Below are 17834 nucleotides of genomic sequence, written 5' to 3'. Positions count from 1 at the left end.
ATTGTTTTGGGTCTTCTGATGCCTGATACCTGATCCTGTTGGCACCTTGTGATCACACAGGCTGGTGTGCTTCTTCCATGTGAGCTTTGTTGCTTCCCTGCTAGATGCCCCTTGTTTAACTTCAAGCCTTTAAGACCCCAGACGCTATACCTTCTAATAGCTGGGCACCATCAGCTTTCTTCACCACATTTGCTTATGCACCCAGTTTGTCTTCAGAGATCATGTCGGGAAGGTGGGCATCACGGAATGCCAGGTTATTAGAACAAAGTGTTCTTGCATTGAGGGAGGACTTGAGTAGAGGCCCAATGTCCATCTTTTGCTTTGAAACTTAAGATATATGTACTAGACCTATATCCCTATCGTTATATATAAATATATGTATGCATACGCATGCCTATATTTAGACCTCTATAAATATCTTTTGCCTCCTAGTTCTCTTCTGTATTTCTTTTTACTTTCCTCTTGTCCCACTATCATGGTTGACCTCCACTCGACTCTCAGTAATTCCTCTCAGCTACATTGCACTTGATCAAACTCCACCAGGTGTTCTACACTCTCCTCACCATTGATTTTTGATCTCTTGTTTCTTTGTCCCTGGGTTTGTTGGCTCTCCCCTTCCCTCCCTCTCCCTCACCACCCTCTCTCCCTCTCCTGCACCCCCCGGGACTGTTGGTCCCATTGTTTTCTCCTCAGGATTCTTTATCTTGCCTATCTTATATAGATAGACAAGGAAAAAGAAGGAGAAGGAGAAGAAGAAGGCCTATAAATAGTTCGAGGTCTGTCTGCTGACCTTTCTGTGTGTTTTCTGATCAAGTCGGCTGCGGTGCCAAGCCCTGACCTCTGGGTCTGAAGTCTATTTTCGGTATCCCTCAGAGACTTCATAGCTTTGCTCCCCTTGCTGCTCTGTTGTGCTCGCTTTGTGTCTCGCCCCAGTGTGGGGGGTCAGACGGGGCACAATTCCCACACTGTCTCCAGTGCTGCCCCTTGCAGTGCCGTGGGTTAGTGTGGGGATGTCATGGTCTCATGGTGGGGCCGGCTGTACGATCCTCTTAGTTTGCTCCTGTGTGGTCTGGGCAGGCCCGCCACTCTACCCGGGCTGAATCTTCAGTGCTGTCCTCTGTAGTGCAGTCCTTTGGGGAGGGGGTCGATGTAGCTGGGACTGGGGCTGGCTCCCCCAGACCTCTCTGTTAGTTTGTTGCTTCATGCTGCTAGGTTACCCTCCGGGCTTGGCGTTCCAGGTTGAGGTCTGGTCCCCATCTCCCTTTCCTGTGGAGGCATGAGCAACACGCTCCCTGTGGGTGGGTTAGTGCCCTGTGCCCCACTATTTATGTCCTCTTTTTTACTTCTCCCCTCTTTTTTTCGTTGGCTGCCATATGCATCCCTGGTTTGGGTCTGACCCCTGCCAAAGTGCCTTGGCCTCGCCCCGGGAATTTATTCATTTAGTGGCTTTTGCCCTATGCCCCTTGTGCTTTTTAAGCTTACCTCAGTGGACTCAGGTTGTACTTGTCCTTTTGTGCTTGGCTTACTTCCCATAGCAAAATTTCCTAAAACTTTTCCCATGCAACGATGTGCTTCATGCGATCATCACTACTTCTTAGGGATGTGCAGTACTCCATTGTATGTATGTATCAGAGTTTTTTTAATCCATCCATCCGTTGATGGAAATTTAGTTTGCTTCCAACTCTTTGCGATTGTGAACTGTGTCGCGATGAACATTGGAACACAGATGTCTGGCCATGGTCTATTTCTTACCACTTCTGGATATATGGGCTCTCTTATTACCCTCTTGGCAAAGTCTTTTGATGCACACAGGTGTTTTATCTTCAGTATATCCCACTTGTCAATTTGTGTTTCCTCTGTGTTTGTCCTGTGTGAGTCTGGGTACTTTAGAGAAGCAAATCCACAGAAACTCACGTATAAGAGAGAGTTTTATATAAAGGTTAAGTGCGCATCAAGAAAACATCCCAACCCAGTGCTGCCCAATCCCACAAGTCCAACATTAACCCATTAACCCATATGTCCAACACCAATCCACAAAGTCCTCCTCCAGCTCACATACAGACACAATGACGCCGACTGCAGGAGGAAAGCCAAGTCAGTGAATATGTTAGCATCTCAGTGCTGACAGGGGTCTCCACATGGCTGCTCCAGCACCCAGGGCTGCATTGGGGTAGGTCCATGTGGCTTCTCCTCAGGGATGTCTTGCAGGAAGTGAGCCTTGCAAGCTGAAGCAGGGAACTGGCTAAGGCAGCTGCACCCTGGTGCGACCATCAGAAAGCAAGAGACCTGAGAACTAGAAAGGCTAGGCTCACCAAGCCATTTATCCCTCTGCCCATCAATTAACCCCACATGTATTTATCAGCCAGGTTGGCACAATAAACTAACTACCTCATGTCCTTTCCTGTTTCTAATAGCCTATGTATTCCCTATGCCAAAGTTCTTGGGTTTGTCTCAATTTCCTCATTGATGGCCCTAATAATGGGGGGTTTTTACCTCAAGGTCTGTGATCCACCTTGAGTTTATTCTTATGAATGGAGTCAGGTAAGGGTCTTGCTTCAATTTTGCCACAAGTAGATATCCATTTTTTCCAGCACCGCTTGTTGAAGAGGGCATCCACTTTCCATTTGATATTTTGGGGCCCTTACCCAAGATCAGTTGTCTGTATGCAAGGCTTCATTTCTGAATTTTCAGTTCTTTTCCATTGGTCTGAGTATCTGTCACTATATCAGTGCCACACTGTTAAGACCACGGCAGCTGTATGATAGGTGCTGAAGTTGGGGAGCGTGCGCCCTGTCGCTCTGTCCTTCTCTCATCTTCATCCTGAATAACACCCCAAGGACAGAAGACCAGGAAGTCCGCCCACAAGTCCCTACTCCAACCCAGACCCAGAAGGGGATGTGCATTATCATCGACACAGACAGCTAAAGCATGGTGACTTGCCAATGCCCCAGTTTTGCTCAACAAACAAATGATCTGGCAGCATAGTGTCCAAGCACCGTCTGTGCTGGACTGCGCTTGCCGTACATTGCGGTGGCTTTTTCCTTGGCCCATGCATGCCCAATGAGGATGAGGAGTGGACTCCTGTGCTTGGTGCCAGGTGTTGTTATTCCAGCAGAAGTCCTCTTTGTCCCAGCGTCCCCTTGCCACTGCTGATGTGCAGTCTTGGGGGCTGTACAATGCTGGCCAATTCTCTCCAGGAAATATTTATTAAGAAATGCATTCAACTGCTCACAGAAAGTTCGGTGGTTCTAACCCACCAGTGTTCCCAGGGAGAAAGGTGAGGCTGTCTGCTTAAGTCGCGATCCCAGCCTTGCAAGCCCCATGGGGTTGTTCTACTCTGGTCTATAGGGTGGTTGTGAGTTGGAACTGCCTCGATGGCAGTGGGCTTGCTTTGCAGTTGAAGAGAAGCCCTTACCTACTGGCCTCCTGATCTGCTCTCAAGAGCACTGTGATAATTAGGGTTCTTGTGCCAACATGGTACCTGTAAGAAGTTATGTAAGTTATGTAAGAAGAATTGAGTCTGCCAATCATGTCCCAGCTTGATGACCTCCTTTGGAGGTGTGACTGAGGTAAATGGCCCTCTGGAGGACCTCCGCCCCCCTACTCTCCCTGGTGGTCATATCAGCACGCTGCCTGATCTAGCTGCCTTGCCTCATCACATGTGTTGTGCTACCTGTGGGCCGTTCAGTGCTCTGCTCCACATGGCTGAGTCCCCTGTGGACCACGGTGGAGCATGTCACGGTGCCATACTGTTCCCTGCTGAGATACCTACCACCCCACCTGGCCACATCTGCTGTCTGTGGGCTGCCTCTGCTCCTCTTGCTACTACTCCAGACTCCGCCCTCCAGCCAGCCACTTCGCATTGCTGCACCGTGACCTGCTTCACCAGGCTGTACTACTGGCTTCATCGCCCTACTGTCTGCATCCTTGGCCTTGAGCTCATGGCCTGGTGGGTTGGAAGGACCTACAGTCTATTAACTGAGCCATGAAAGTGAGTTGGATTGAGCTCTCTGTACTGGGGTGTGGACTAATTTGCCTTTATATTCCTTTTTCACTGTATAAACGCATCCTTTTCTAGATACTCATAAGTGTCCTGGTTTTGCTTCCCTAGAGAAGCCTGCCTAAAACCAGCACTCCTTAAAGGAGCCGAAATATCCTCAAGCAATGCATACCTGTCCTTCATAAACAGACACATTTAGAACCCAGAGAGTTGCATTTGGGACAGATCTTCATCTTTTCATATTTGTGTGTGTGTGTGTTTTTTCAGTTTACACTAAATTGCACATTGTTTTTTTTTTAAATGAACAGATGTATATTGAACAGAAAATGCACAAGAATGCATGCAAGTATGAGACTGGCATTGCCCCAGAACTTCTGAGAAGCTCCTGGAGTTGTGGACAGTGGTCTTTGGATGGACAAGATACAGAAAGGTGAGGTAAAGAGCGGCATTGGCAGGACAGACATGACCTAATGGGATCGTTTATGCGCGACATACCCTGGGTCCTCAGCAAGTGATCCTGGGTGGTGCATGCTGCTGTTGGAGAAACCCACGTACAATGGAAGGGCAGCTTTCTCGCCCGGAGCTATCCCCCTGTTCAATTGTGGATCAGACCTTTGGGATCCATAGGGTTCTCCTTGGCTGATATTTGGAAGTAGCTCATTAGGCCTTTTCCCTAGTCCTTAGTCTGGAAGCTCTCCTAAAACCCTTTCAGCATCATAGCAACACCTCCAGTGGCAGATGGTGGTGGCTGTGCATGAGGTAAGAACCCGAATCTCTTACGTGAAAGTAAAGTTCTACCAGTGAACCCGCACTGCCACATGGGTGTAAGGGAACCTCAAAAGTGGGGTCCAAGGGCTGATAACCTGGAAAGTGGGGTATTAGAGCTATTGATACACTCAGCAAGTCTTCCTTGAGTGGCCTAGCATGTGTTAGATGCTGAATTAAGGAAAAAGGATGATAAGTAACATAAATGTGATCTTACTGGAAATGTGCACCTTCCCATTTACACGTGGGAAGAGCTTGGTGTGCACTAGGAGCTCTATATTGAGCTGTCAAAGAGATTCACATGAATCACTTTTTCAGAATCTTCCCTGTGGTTGGTGATGATCCACATATTGCCAAGTCACCAGATGGGCAGAGGGTGACATTTCTGTGCTACCATGTGTCCATGTGCTGGTTTCATTTCACATGATCGTAACTACCTGAGTGGGAGCTGTTTATGGCACACAGTGTCAGTGGAACTTGCTCAGCCATCGTTAACTCTTGTTACGTTGTTGGGTGCCATCAGCTTGGCTCCAACCCATAGCGACTCTGTGCACAACAGAGTGAAACACTGCCTGGTCCTGCGTGCCCTCACCATTGTCTTCATGCTGAGCCCATCGATGCAACCCCTGGGTCCGTCCATCTCCTTGAGGGCCTTTCTCTTCTTCGCTGCCCCTCCACTTTACCAAGCAGTCCTTGTCCAGGGACTGGTCTCTCCTATCAACACAGCCAAAGTATGGAAAATGAAGTCTTGCCATCCTGGCCTCTAAGGAGCACTCTGGCCATACTTCTTCCAACGCAGATCGGTGCATCCTTTTAGCAGTGTATGATTCTTTCAATATTCCTCTCCAGCACCATTAGCTATCGCTCTGTTATTTGATTGAAAAAATGGTCCTTGGGGCATCCGAGTAAATTATTGCTCTTTCAATAACATCTTGGTCCTTGGAGGACCAACTGGGAGGCCAAGTTTTATTATCTGTTGTGTTTTTAATCACAACAGGGAAATGATGGCAGGGCATTAGAAGGGGAGGCTTTTTACAGAAGATGAAATGAGCCAGGATTGGAAGATGACATTTTTATTGGCTTTACAAATGGTGTGGATATAGTGTGAGCGGCTTCGCGAATGAGATGAGCTTCCCCTTATTCACCCTCTGGCAGTGTGGACAGCCTCCCGAGAGGCTTCTGGTCTGCGGAGTTAGCTCTGTTCATCTTTCTGGGGCAAGGAATCTGGGGTTTGAGGGTACCCATCTCATGGCCAATGACAACTAGTTTTTTAATCCATAAGGCACTGGGTCTGTCTGGGAGGCAGGGGTTTTTCAAGGACCTAAAAAAAATATTTGATACTCGAAAAATATTGACTCCAAAATGCAACTAGAACATGGCAAAATTAAAATTAATGAATATTTTTAGAATTGCCTACAAACTGTGCTACTTTGTCAATATCACTAATTGTTAAATTTCATGTTCATTGGGATTTCATTACATCTGAAAATATTGGTAGATTAGAATCTCAGTTTCAAGAGCTTTTGAGTAGGCACAATTGCCAAGAAATCACATTCAATCAGAAATTAAATAAGTCACTTGCTGCCAAATAATTTTAGAAGCAAAGATTAAAAATCATCACACACACACACACACACACACCAGTTAAAAATACTTTAAAGTAAGATGCAAACAAATTTGGAATATGGTTAAATGCTGTCCAGTGAGGTCTCTCACAGTGAGTGAGTCTATACTCCAGCCTACTGCCGCCGAGTTGATTCTAATGCATCGCCACCCTGCAGAGTGTTTCTGAGACCGTGAGTCTTTAGAGGAGCAGGCAGCCTCATCTTTTCCCCTTGAACCTACTAGTGGATTTAAACTGCTCACCTTGTGGTTAGCACCTGAATGCTATGCCACCAGGATTCCTTAAATGTGTCTAGGATAGGTACAAGTCTTACAAAAGCACAGTCATCCCTCCTTCCCACTTTCCCATGAGATGGATAACTGTTAGCCCTATGGAGTCAACTCTGACTGACGGTCACTCATGCACAACAGACTGAAGTGGTGCCCTTTTCACAATCACTCATCTGCTTCAGTCCATTGCCGCAACCACTAGGTGTTTTTGGTGCCGTCCAATCTTAGGGTCTTTAAAAAACAGATGCCCTTGTATGCAGGTACTCTTGGGCGTCCCTGGGTAGCACACATGGTTAGCGGACTTAACTACTAAGCAGAAGGTTGGAGGCTCAAATCTACTCAGAGGTGCCTTGGAAGTAAGGCTTGATAATCTACTACTAATAATAATAGTAGTAACAAAATGAGCAGTTGAAACCCCTATGGAGCACAGCTCTACGCTGATATCATATGGGGTCACCATGAGGCACCATCAGCTTTGTGGTCATTGGTCACAACCAGCTGCCCAGAGCAAATAATGCCACCAGCTGGCATTGTGACACTCCGTCCACAGATGGAAAATAACAGGGATTAACTTTGGTGATCCAGTGTGTCTACACTTCTGGGAACATGGGCCTTGCGGACCCACAGCCCCAGCGGAAGCAGAGGCTCTGCAGTCAGATGCTTCCCAGCGGTCTGTGCCTGGGAGAAGGAAGCCCAACCACAGCCTTTCCCACATCCGTGAACAGTGAAGCACAGCCATCCTCCTGCACCAAGAATTACCTGAAAGAAAGGAAGGCAGGAAGAAACCCTGAGGCAATTACAAAAGCATTCCAACATGATTCTTGTGACAGATGGAGCAGCCTCTATAGCTTCATATTCACAAGGCAAATTGCAAAGGATTTCCAATTGTACGAGCCCAAATTGGCTGGCCTCAGTGATGGCGTCCCACTGACAGCATGGAGACGAGGTGCTGCCTTCTCTCACTTGTACAAAGATTCAGGGTCAGAACAGGCAGTCTCTGCAGTGACACCCAACAGAGAAACCGCCAGGAAATGATCATCGATTGAACTTGCGTGGTTGGTAGGCACCTGCTCTAGACGGTCTCTGCTTCCTGGTTGGTTGCTTGAGTTGACCCTCTTTGGTTTGGAAGTGGTTCTGGATATAGCTCGCAACTGAAGCTTTTCTGCAAGTCTGCTATTTCGAGATTCCTGGTGCCCGAAGAGTTCCTGGGGAGAAAGTGCATTGATTTGCATAGGGAACTCACCGAATTTCCTTGCGGGGAGAGAGAGCAGGGGCTCAGAGAGGCGGTGCCATGTAGCGGTTAAACCCTGGGGTTCTCCTGTCAGGTAGCTTAATGTCAAATCATGCTCCTGCCCCTCCTTGGTATGCGGTATTGGGGACCGTCCACCCTGACCTGCTTCGCTGCGCCGACTCTTGGTACAGATTGGAGCTGCACTGCGTAGGATTTTAATGGCTGAGTTTTGGGAAGTAGATTGCCAGGTCTTTCTTCTGAGGCACCTTGAAGAGGACTCAAAATCCTCAACTATTTGGTTAACAGGAGAGCAAATGAACCATTTGCAGCATTCAAGGATGCCCCAGGTATTTGTTGAAAGACGCCGCGACTCTCCACTAGACAGAGGAAGTATTGGGGGTTCAGAGAAATGAAATAAGCTTCTCACCGTTGCACAAGGCAGCAGAGATGGTCAGCATTCCACCTAGGTCATCAGTGTCGGCCTGTCTGTCCACAGGCACCAAATACTAACATTGCCTTGTGCTTCCCAAGGACAGGTGTGAGTGTAAGTCTTCTTTTGCCCTCCCCTGCGACAGGATGGGAATGCTGGGGACCTAACACAGACCACCGGGAGCGACCGTGGATCGTGGGGTGGCTAACTCTCTGCCGTCAAGTCAGTGCCAAGTTCAAGTGCCCCAGGGTGTAGTGAGGTGCGGTCCAGTCGGTCGTCCACCTCTATGGACAACAGAACAAACCCACCCGGTCCTGCTCCTTCCCCACCGTCGTTCTTATGTCGGGGACCATTGCTGCGGCCACCGGGCCTCCGTCTCCGAGGGTCTTTCCTCTTCTCATGACCCTCTACCAAGCATGCTGTGCTTCGCTAGGGTCTAGAGCAGTGGCTCTCAACCTTCCTAAGGCCACGGCCCTTTCATACAGTGCCTCATGTGGTGGTGGCCCCCAACCATACAATTATTTCTGTTGCTACTTCACTGTCATTTTGCTGCTGTTATGAATCGGGCGACCCCTGTGAAAGGGTCATTCGACCCCCAAAGGGGTTGCGACCCACAGGTTGAGAACCACTGGTCTAGTGTCTTCAGATAACAAGTCCCAAGGATGTGAGACTAATTGTCCAACTTCATTTCTAAGGCACCTTCACTTGCCTGATGTAGTCCTTTCCGATTGGCTATCTCCTCTTCCCTCGCTTCTCATTTCATGTTTCAAGGGCAAGTAAGCTACTTGCACTTGGAGGCTTGTCTTGGTGTCCGCTCCATGGGAAACCCAAACTAAGGTGTACTAGTAGTAATTTAAATGAGCCCAGCTGACTCCATATCCATGCATCCTGCCTTCACCAACACCCACAACCTGTCTGTCCTCCTTGTACCTTACCTGTCACAGGGGCATAGTCCCCTTGATGTGGAGAGCCCTCTGTGGAGGGAGACAGATCCATTCTATTGATGAAATTAACTAACAATGAAGAAGTTATCCCACCTATGCTAAGGACTGGATCAATTAGATAAAACAGGAGGACAGCTAGTTGACTTAGGAAATGATTCCTTTATCTGGAGAGTGAAAAAAGGAAGAACAGTCATGGTTTCCATAACATGTACAGCTGCCAAGACAGATTTTTATTGCCCTGTTGCTTAATGATCCACATCACGCTTCCATTTCATGCGTGATATATTGTCAGTGTGTCTAACTTCATGATTAAGAGCTGATTTGTCAGGGGCCTTGCCAGGTGGCCCAGTTGATCAGGCACATTCGTGGTGAACCATGGCTGGAAGGAGCGAACGAGTGAACTTCGGAGTGGCTTGTGATGAAAGGCTGAAGGGAAGAGTGGAAAGAGGGTAGGTTTGGGAGCCTCGTAAGAGGAAACTTTTGGTCACCGATGAGAGGAACTCAGCTCCCACTGGCTTAGGCACAAAAGAAGAACTTAACGCTTCAGGAAACTGGGAAGTTCAGGAGGTAGTTCCAGCTTCAGGCATGGCTGGATCAGGGCTCACTTGATAGTAACACTGTGCCTCCTTCTAAGAATATAAGTACTGTGAAGACAGGGACTTTACCTGACTTGCTCAATGCTGCATCCTGGCAGATAGCAGTAGTAATGACTGTAATATAACAAGTGTTTACCTACCACTTTGCATGTACATGGTACGGTTTGAAGTAAACCTCGAACCATTGGCATAGATGGTTTGGTTCTGAAGGAGGTGTCGTGGGTTACACGTTGGGTACAGTGTGAACCCACCAATACCTTTGAGGGGGAAAGAGATGAGGCTTTCTATTTCCGGAAAGAGCTGCAGCCTTGGCAATCCTGCTGTGCCCTGTTGGGTCGCTGTGAGTCAGGATTGACTCGGTGGCAGTGAATTTTTTGTTTGTTTGATTCTGACTCCCAGCGATCCTATGGGGCAGAGTAGAATTGCCCCGTGTGGTTTCTCAGGCAGCATCTTCACCGATGCAGATGGCGTTATCTGTCTCTTAAGGTGGGTTCAAACCATAGACTTTCCCGTTAGCTGCCAAGCACTTAACTGCAGGATCACCAGGGCACTACATATATTAACTCGGCCAATCCAAAGAAACAGACACTTGTAGTTGGGGAAACGGAGGTGCTGGGGCATACATCGCCAATTGGTGGGGGCTGGGTTTTGAACCTAGTCCTCTTGCTTCAGGCTGCACTCAGAACTTTATCCTATATTAACTCAGGAAATAGTTGTTGGCTGAGTGACTGACGAAGCGAACAATGACATGACCTGTGAGGCATAAAGTCTTCAATAACCAGTAGGGATGACACTGATTCGAGTTGTCTGTGTCTTCTGTATCAGTTTCAGCTACTAGAACTTTCTGTTCAACAAACCAAGTCAAGGCTACTGACGTGGAGTTGATTCTGACTTGAGGCAGCTCATTGGGTTTCCAAGGCTGTAAACCTGTTCAGAGTAGATCCCTCATCTGTTGCCCACAGGTACTTGGAGGTTTGGAGCCAACCTTGTGGTTAGTGGCTCGACACTGACCTGACAGCCCACAGTTCAGCAGATTCAGCCTTGGTTCAGATGTCCTGGAGGGCTGGGGATCAGTAATGTTCCAGGAAATGAGGCTAGAGGTATTTCTAGACTGAATTTTTTCTTCGGTGTGAGGGCTTTGAGGGGATCATGGGTCGACAGATCTTTTATCTCCCCCTAATAATTGAATTGATATTTTATATATATATATAATAAACTTCCGTCGTTAAGTTGTATTGAAAAAGAGTTGTATATACATCATCACAGTCAGTTCTAGAGCCTCCTCCCCCTTCACTTCCCTTCAGCCTCCCCCTGCCCCGTATCTTCGCTTCACCACACACCAATTATTGTCTGCATACATTCGCCTTGCCTGTGCTTCCTATACTGGGAAACATACCCCCCAAATCATAAAAACAAAACAACAGTAACAAAATGAAAACAGCGACTATATTAAAAAGAAAGAAACATCCATGGCAATATTAAAATAAACCAAAGTGAAAATCTCTGTTGAGAAAAAAAAAGCAGGAAATATTGAAAATTAGAACGAATCCAAAATGGGTCCAGCAGGTGACCTTATGACCAGGTACCATCTGCTCTAATGCAGTGCACATTGGTCTCTGTCTGATAGTGTGGTTGTGCTCGTCCCTGACTGTGGTCAGAGGAGATCCACCGGCGGCTTCATCGATGAGGGTCCCTGCAGGTGGATTTGGGCTCCCACGGTCACCCACAGCTTACTGCAAATGGAGCGTTCACAGTTTAAGCTCTGATCCTTTCCCTCCTTCAGATTTGGACTCTGTTTTTCACTCTCCTGGTTTTCTATCAAGATCTGTATCCTCAAGGGAATGGATTTTGGGCTCCCCCTTAATTCTAACTCCCATCCAATAACAATGAGTTTTAAGGACATGACCGTGCTAGAAGCTGGCCTTGGCATTGACGCCCTTGGGTCACGCTGGCTAGTGTGCTTCTTCAACATGCTCTTAGTGGACGCCTCACCCAGATGACTGCTTGTTTGAACACAAGCCTGGAAAACACCAGACAGCATTCTTGTTGTTCTTTAATCATTTTATTGGGGGCTCTTACAGGTCTTATAACAATCCATAATTCAGTGGTATTAAGCACATTTGTACATATGTTGCCATCATCATTTTCAAAACATGTTTTCTACTTGAGCCCTTGGTATCAGCTCCTTATTTTTCCCCTTCTCTCTCCCACCATCCCTCCCTCATGGACCCTTGATAATTTATAAAGTCTTATTTTTTTCATGTCTTATACCGACCACTGTCTCCCTTCACCCACTTTTCTGTTAGGACATCATTTTTTCCCACTAAACAAAGATTCAGAAATAAGTGAGAAGACTCAGTGGTGCTATAAGCAGACCTCTCTCTGGTCCTTGTCTTCTCAGCCACATGGCCCCTTGGCCCCTCCCCTGCTAAGGCGGTGTTACAGAACTCTTCTAGTGTGGCTGATCAATGCACCCCACTCTGCCATCGGCTCCACCTGGAGGCACTTGGCTCTAGCTGTAAGTCAGCAAGCCAGGCTCCTCAAAGTAAGGGCCAGAGACACCTGACCCCACAAGTGAGCCTCCTGCTCAAAGGGACTCAGGTGTACTTGCTCTACGGGTCGGGGAGTCCACGCGCTGGATCTCAGTTCTGCGGCTATCCTTGCTGCTTCTCGGGTGTTACCGCGTTCCTTCCCTCGATCACAGGGATCTCAGGGTCCAAAGGACATGCTCCACTCTTGGCGGCAGTGAGATCCCTGCTCTTGCTTCTGAGATGGCTTCTTTTAGACCCAGAGGATGACAAAATGAACCCATGTTCCCATCACAATTCCATGTTTTCACCCCCACAATCATCTCTGTTAACAATCACTCACAACTGGATCATATAATTCTGGCAGTATTTCCACCTCCACCCCCCAACTTCTCTCACCCAGAGCCCTCGGGAACGCGTCCTTTGGAAGGCGTTACAAAGACCATGGCGGGAACACCCACCTCGGGTAAATCATGGTCCTACACCCATGAACAGCAGAAGAAGACCGGCGCGGTCAGTTCTGCGTCTTGCTCGGGTCACTGCTAGGTCTGAGTCCATTGTGGGCGACAGTGTCAGCCTGGCCGAGGGTCTTCTCTTTTGCTGATCCTTGACTTGGTCCCGGACCGGTTCCTTTTGCTCACATGTCCAAAGTGCGCGCGCTGCAGTCTCGTGGTCCTCCACGCCTTCCTGGGTGCTAGGAGAAGAGGTGGTATCTGTATGGTAATATAAGACATGGGCTCTGGGCTTAAGTTTGGCCTCTGCCCCTTACCAGCTCTGTGACTCTAATAAATAGAACCCCTCAAAACCTCAGTTTCTACTTTTGTAAAATAGGGTTAATAAAAGTGCCTTCTTTGCCACATTGTGGAGAGGGTCGGGTGGGGTAATGGGCGTTGTTGTTCGGTGCCATCGAGCCGGCTCCGACCCGTAGTGACCCTGTGCACAGCAGAAGGAAACCCTGCCCGGTCCTGCACCGTGCTCACCATTGTTCCCCTGCCTGAGCCCATCGCTGCAGCCACAGTGTCCTTCCATCTCCTGGACGGCCTTCCTCAAACTTCCTGCCCCTCCACTTGACCACACATGGTGCCCTTCTCCAGGGACTGGTCTCTCCTGACAATCTGTCCGCAGTATGTACAACGAAGTCTTGTCATGCTTGCCTCGAAGGCGCCCTCTGGCCTTACTTCTTCCAACATTGGGTGGTACCCAATAAATAGTCATTGAATGCTAGCCACTGTTATTGGTAGGATCAGTTTGGTTGCAAGGTACAGGCACATATTGGAACAAGGGGATTTTGTTGGCTCCTAGAACCCAGCCCAGGGGGGTGGGGGGCGCAGTGGGGCAGCAGCGAAAAACGAACCAGGCAGTTGATCTTTCCTGTGTGTGTTCTCTGTGGTGGCTTCTTTTTTTTCCAGACTGGTTTTTTTTCCTACTTGGCTGAAACCATAGCCGCATGCTAACTACTGTCCAGCTTGTTTCACCGTGGGCGGTACTGCTCCACACGGGCCTAATTCGAAAGATAACGAGGGAGGCTTCGGATCGGTTCTGCTCAGGTGACATGGCGACCTTTGTAGTCAGAGGTCTGGGGCGCTGTGTTTGACAGCTCCCGTTAAAGCTGCTTAGGCAAAGCAGAGTCTATTGGGTAGGCAAAGTAATGCATCTCTCCGGTGTTATCTAACGGTTCTTTGCACGGTGCCTGGCACTTGGTAGAAATGAAACACACAACGCCCCGGCCCCCCTTTTCCTTTCTTTCTGATTCCCATGTCCACTTTCTGTTGCACAGAAGAGTAATCCAGAGAAGAAAGCCCACTCAATAACTCAATGGAGGGACTTTGGTAGAGAGCGAGAAGTGTTTTACAGGATTCGTGGCTTAGGCTGGCCAGGGCTTTGGAAATGGGGAGGATATTAGAGCCCAAGGCTACCTGAAAGACTCAAGTCACATAGGTGGATCCCTTCCCGAAGGCGAGACAAACTTTATGCTATGATTCACATTTATGTTTGGCGCACCAGTGGGCGATACATATTTAAGCTTCTTAGTGCTTATTCATGTCAACCCAGAAAGTTCACTTCTAGAATGTCAAAAACCATGAAGTTCATTGAAATGGTTTATCTCTCATGTAAACTAATCAGTTAGCTGGCCACAGTTTCATGGATGTTAGCCGAAAGACAGCTAACTTCTGTGTCAGAGACAAGGGCAAGTCTTCGTGACTTGGGTGGTAGAAGGAGCTTCCTGTCTTCTGTACCCCTGACCCCCCAGTGTCACATTGGTGACACGGAGGTGGCGTGGGTGAGTCCTGTGGACACAGTGAACATGCATCACAGCTGCAGAACCAGAGTTCAGGATATCCCCAATCTTTTCTAAAGAGGATGTCCAGCCTCTGCCCTGGATGGAGACCGTATCTTTATCTTTCTGGTCTGTCCTCAGCCTTGTCTTCTGTCTCCCAGTGCTGTTAGCTATACAGACATCTTTGTAAAGAGAGTCGGGAATAAAAGCTGATCCATGTAGAAATGTCAGAGACCCATGGAGAATTGTCTGCCAACATATAGAACCTGTCCCAAGGAAGACATACCTGAAATGCATGCAAGATGGATGCATAAAGCAACCCCAAATCCAACTACAGGTCCAAGGTGGGAGAGATGAGGCTGACTGCTGTTGGAAATGTTTCTAAAATGCTTCTGAAGATCTCAAAATGGCAAGTAGCAATGCTGACATGGAAAGCCAACAAAATGGAATGTGTCTTTTGTTAACTGTGTAGAACAATTTATTAGAGAAACAATTGAGAAGTAACTTTTGTACATTGTTGGTATTTTTTCTCCAGGCAGCGTGTCTAGGGACAATTGATTTGCTTTCTGTAGCTTTTTTTCCTTTCAATTTTTCCATCATGAACTTACTGTTACTTTTATAAAAGCAGTGCCTACCATCAGAAGTTGGAAAAAACGAGGAAAGGAAGCATGAAATAAGCAGAGGGGAAGAAGATTTCAGTTAAATTAGATGTCCAATTAAGCGATCTGCTTGGCTGCGAAGTATCTTTTTGACAGACAATTAGTTCTGGGCAAGTCAAATGTTTCAACAGTTTGTTCTTATGGGGCAATTAAAATAATTCATATTTGATGTGCAGAAGTGTTATGGTAATTGGGAAACTTTTCCTGACGAATAACACTTGAAACTGGGCTCATTTCATTTTGTTGTCTTTCCCTGAAGTTGTCCTGATTGGAGAAGGGGTTTTTGCTTGAGTAATCGTCTAGTTAGTTCTACCCAGGGGGGGTTGGGCAGGTGGGCTTAAGGGTGGAATTTTCCACTGGTTAGAGAAAGTTGTCAACAATAACAATGTTGGTAATAATATAAATGTGAGCACAAATCCACGCACATGAGTACTTCTACTGGGCCAGACATTGTGCCGAACAATGCATTTTTCAATCTTGCAAATACCTTATACGATGGATATGTTTCGGTCTCCACCTGCAGAAGAGGAGACAGAGCCCATAGAGGATAGGTGCCTTGTCCAAGGTCAAAGAGCTGGTGATTGTGAATCCAAGTCCAAGCAGTCAGATCCTGAGAAAGAAACTTGTACCAAGAGAGCAGCGCACACAGTCACAGGAGTGAGCCAGCCCAGGATGCTCAAGTCCGTGGGTCAGGGGACAAGCTGGAAAACTTTCCCAGCTCCCAGAGCCCAAGCCAACAAACCAGGGAGCTGTTTGTTGTTTAAAGCATTTGTTTAGAGTGTTTAGCACAAGGCCAAAGAGTCCAAACTTCAGCTCAGAGGCCATCTTCTGCACATCACACTGTAACATAGAAACACCACCTCTTTTCCTAGCGCCAAGGAAGACGTGGAGGGTGGCAAGACATCATCTCACGACTTTGGATGTGTGTTCAGGGGGAACAGGCCCTGGAGAAGGATCTATTACACCTCGTCAAGCCAAGGATCAGCAAAAAAGAAGACCGTCAACAGCTTCCCTAAGGTCCCCTGGTAGGAACCCCAAACCCATTTTTAAAATCCCTTTAAAGAATTTCATTTTCAGAAACCACTTTTATAGGATAGGAATGATATTTGCAAATTTTCATTGATAAATGTTATATACTCCATGAAATTGGAGGAGAGGTGAAGTGCTATAGTAGGCATTATTTTCCCCTACTTCCATCTCGATATTCTTCTGCACAACTTCAGAGGGCACCAATAAATCAGGACTGTGAACACGACCTCTGTCTCACAGTTTTGTTTCCCTCTATGTTGGTTTTAATCTTAGACAGGATGCTGTGTCATGAACAACTCCTGGGACACCGCCTACAGGTTCATATCTCTGAGGGGGGGGGGCATAACTTATTGTCATGGATACGGAAGAAGTCCGAGGGCAGACTTTCTTTGGCCCATAAGCACCACATGCCCATCTTTGAACCAACTACCATTACGAGCGGTCAGTCCTGGTCATGAGCTCATGCCTAGCTCTAGGGAACGGTATAAGCCCAATCCACGTGGTATGGGTGGAACATGAAGCAACATTGCTACCTCAAGGCAAGCAGAAATGCTGTTAGTAGAAGAGGAGCCTGGATGCTGAGTGGGCAAAAATCATGACACACCTTCTCGCAGCCTAGGGCGTTGAGAAGAACTGTACATAGGCGAGCCATTCCCACAGGACTTGATGCCTCTTTGGGTAGGGCATGTGTTCTCCAGTTTGCCATGGTCCCCACCAGGCCCTGATGGCCAGCCTCCAGCCCTCCTCCGGCACTTGTGTTTCATGTCTGCTTCTTATAAGCAGGGATGTTAGCGACATTCGCTTTAAAGTCCCTGAGGCATTGGAGCGATAGAAGCCACAGTTCGTCGTGGACTCTAATGGATGAGAATGAAGCTGGAGATGAGGAGACAAGGCTCGAAGCTAACTGAAGAGGAATATTTGTGGTCAGTCAGACAAGGGGCAGGGGCTGTAACATCTATTTCAGGCAGGGGGACCAGAGTGTGAAAAAGCAAGAATCTTAAAAGGTCATGATTTAAGACCCAACAATTCCATGCCTAAGGGTATCCCCAAGAGCATTGGCAGCACATGGCCACACACAAACTGAGCTGTGGATGCTCAGAGCAGCAGCACTCAGAACAGCCCCCAAAGTGGAAACATCCCAAATGACCTGACACTGCTCCGTGCAGCTAAACCAAGAGTGACATGTCCCTCTTCTCATTTAACCGTAAAAGGAGTCGAGTAAAGACCCGGGATGGACTTGGACGGACCTTGAAGATTTGAGACTGAGTGAAAGACACCAGACAGGAAGTCTAGGTATTAGATGACTCCATTGCTACGTCTAGCCTTGGAGAACATGTGGCGATGGAAGGTAGATGGCTGGTTGCTATGGACAGAGGGGAGAGAGGAAATGGAGGGCGATTGCTGATGTGCACAAGGGTTATTTTTGGAGGGATGAGACTCTTCTTGATGTAGATGGTGGCAATGGCCGCACAATCTTGTGA

The sequence above is a fragment of the Echinops telfairi genome, unplaced genomic scaffold (genome assembly GCF_000313985.2).
Source record: "Echinops telfairi isolate 266 unplaced genomic scaffold, ASM31398v2 ScPeMD7_5;HRSCAF=22, whole genome shotgun sequence".
Lineage (NCBI taxonomy): Eukaryota > Metazoa > Chordata > Mammalia > Afrosoricida > Tenrecidae > Echinops > Echinops telfairi.
Note: the sequence above shows the minus strand (reverse complement) of the source record.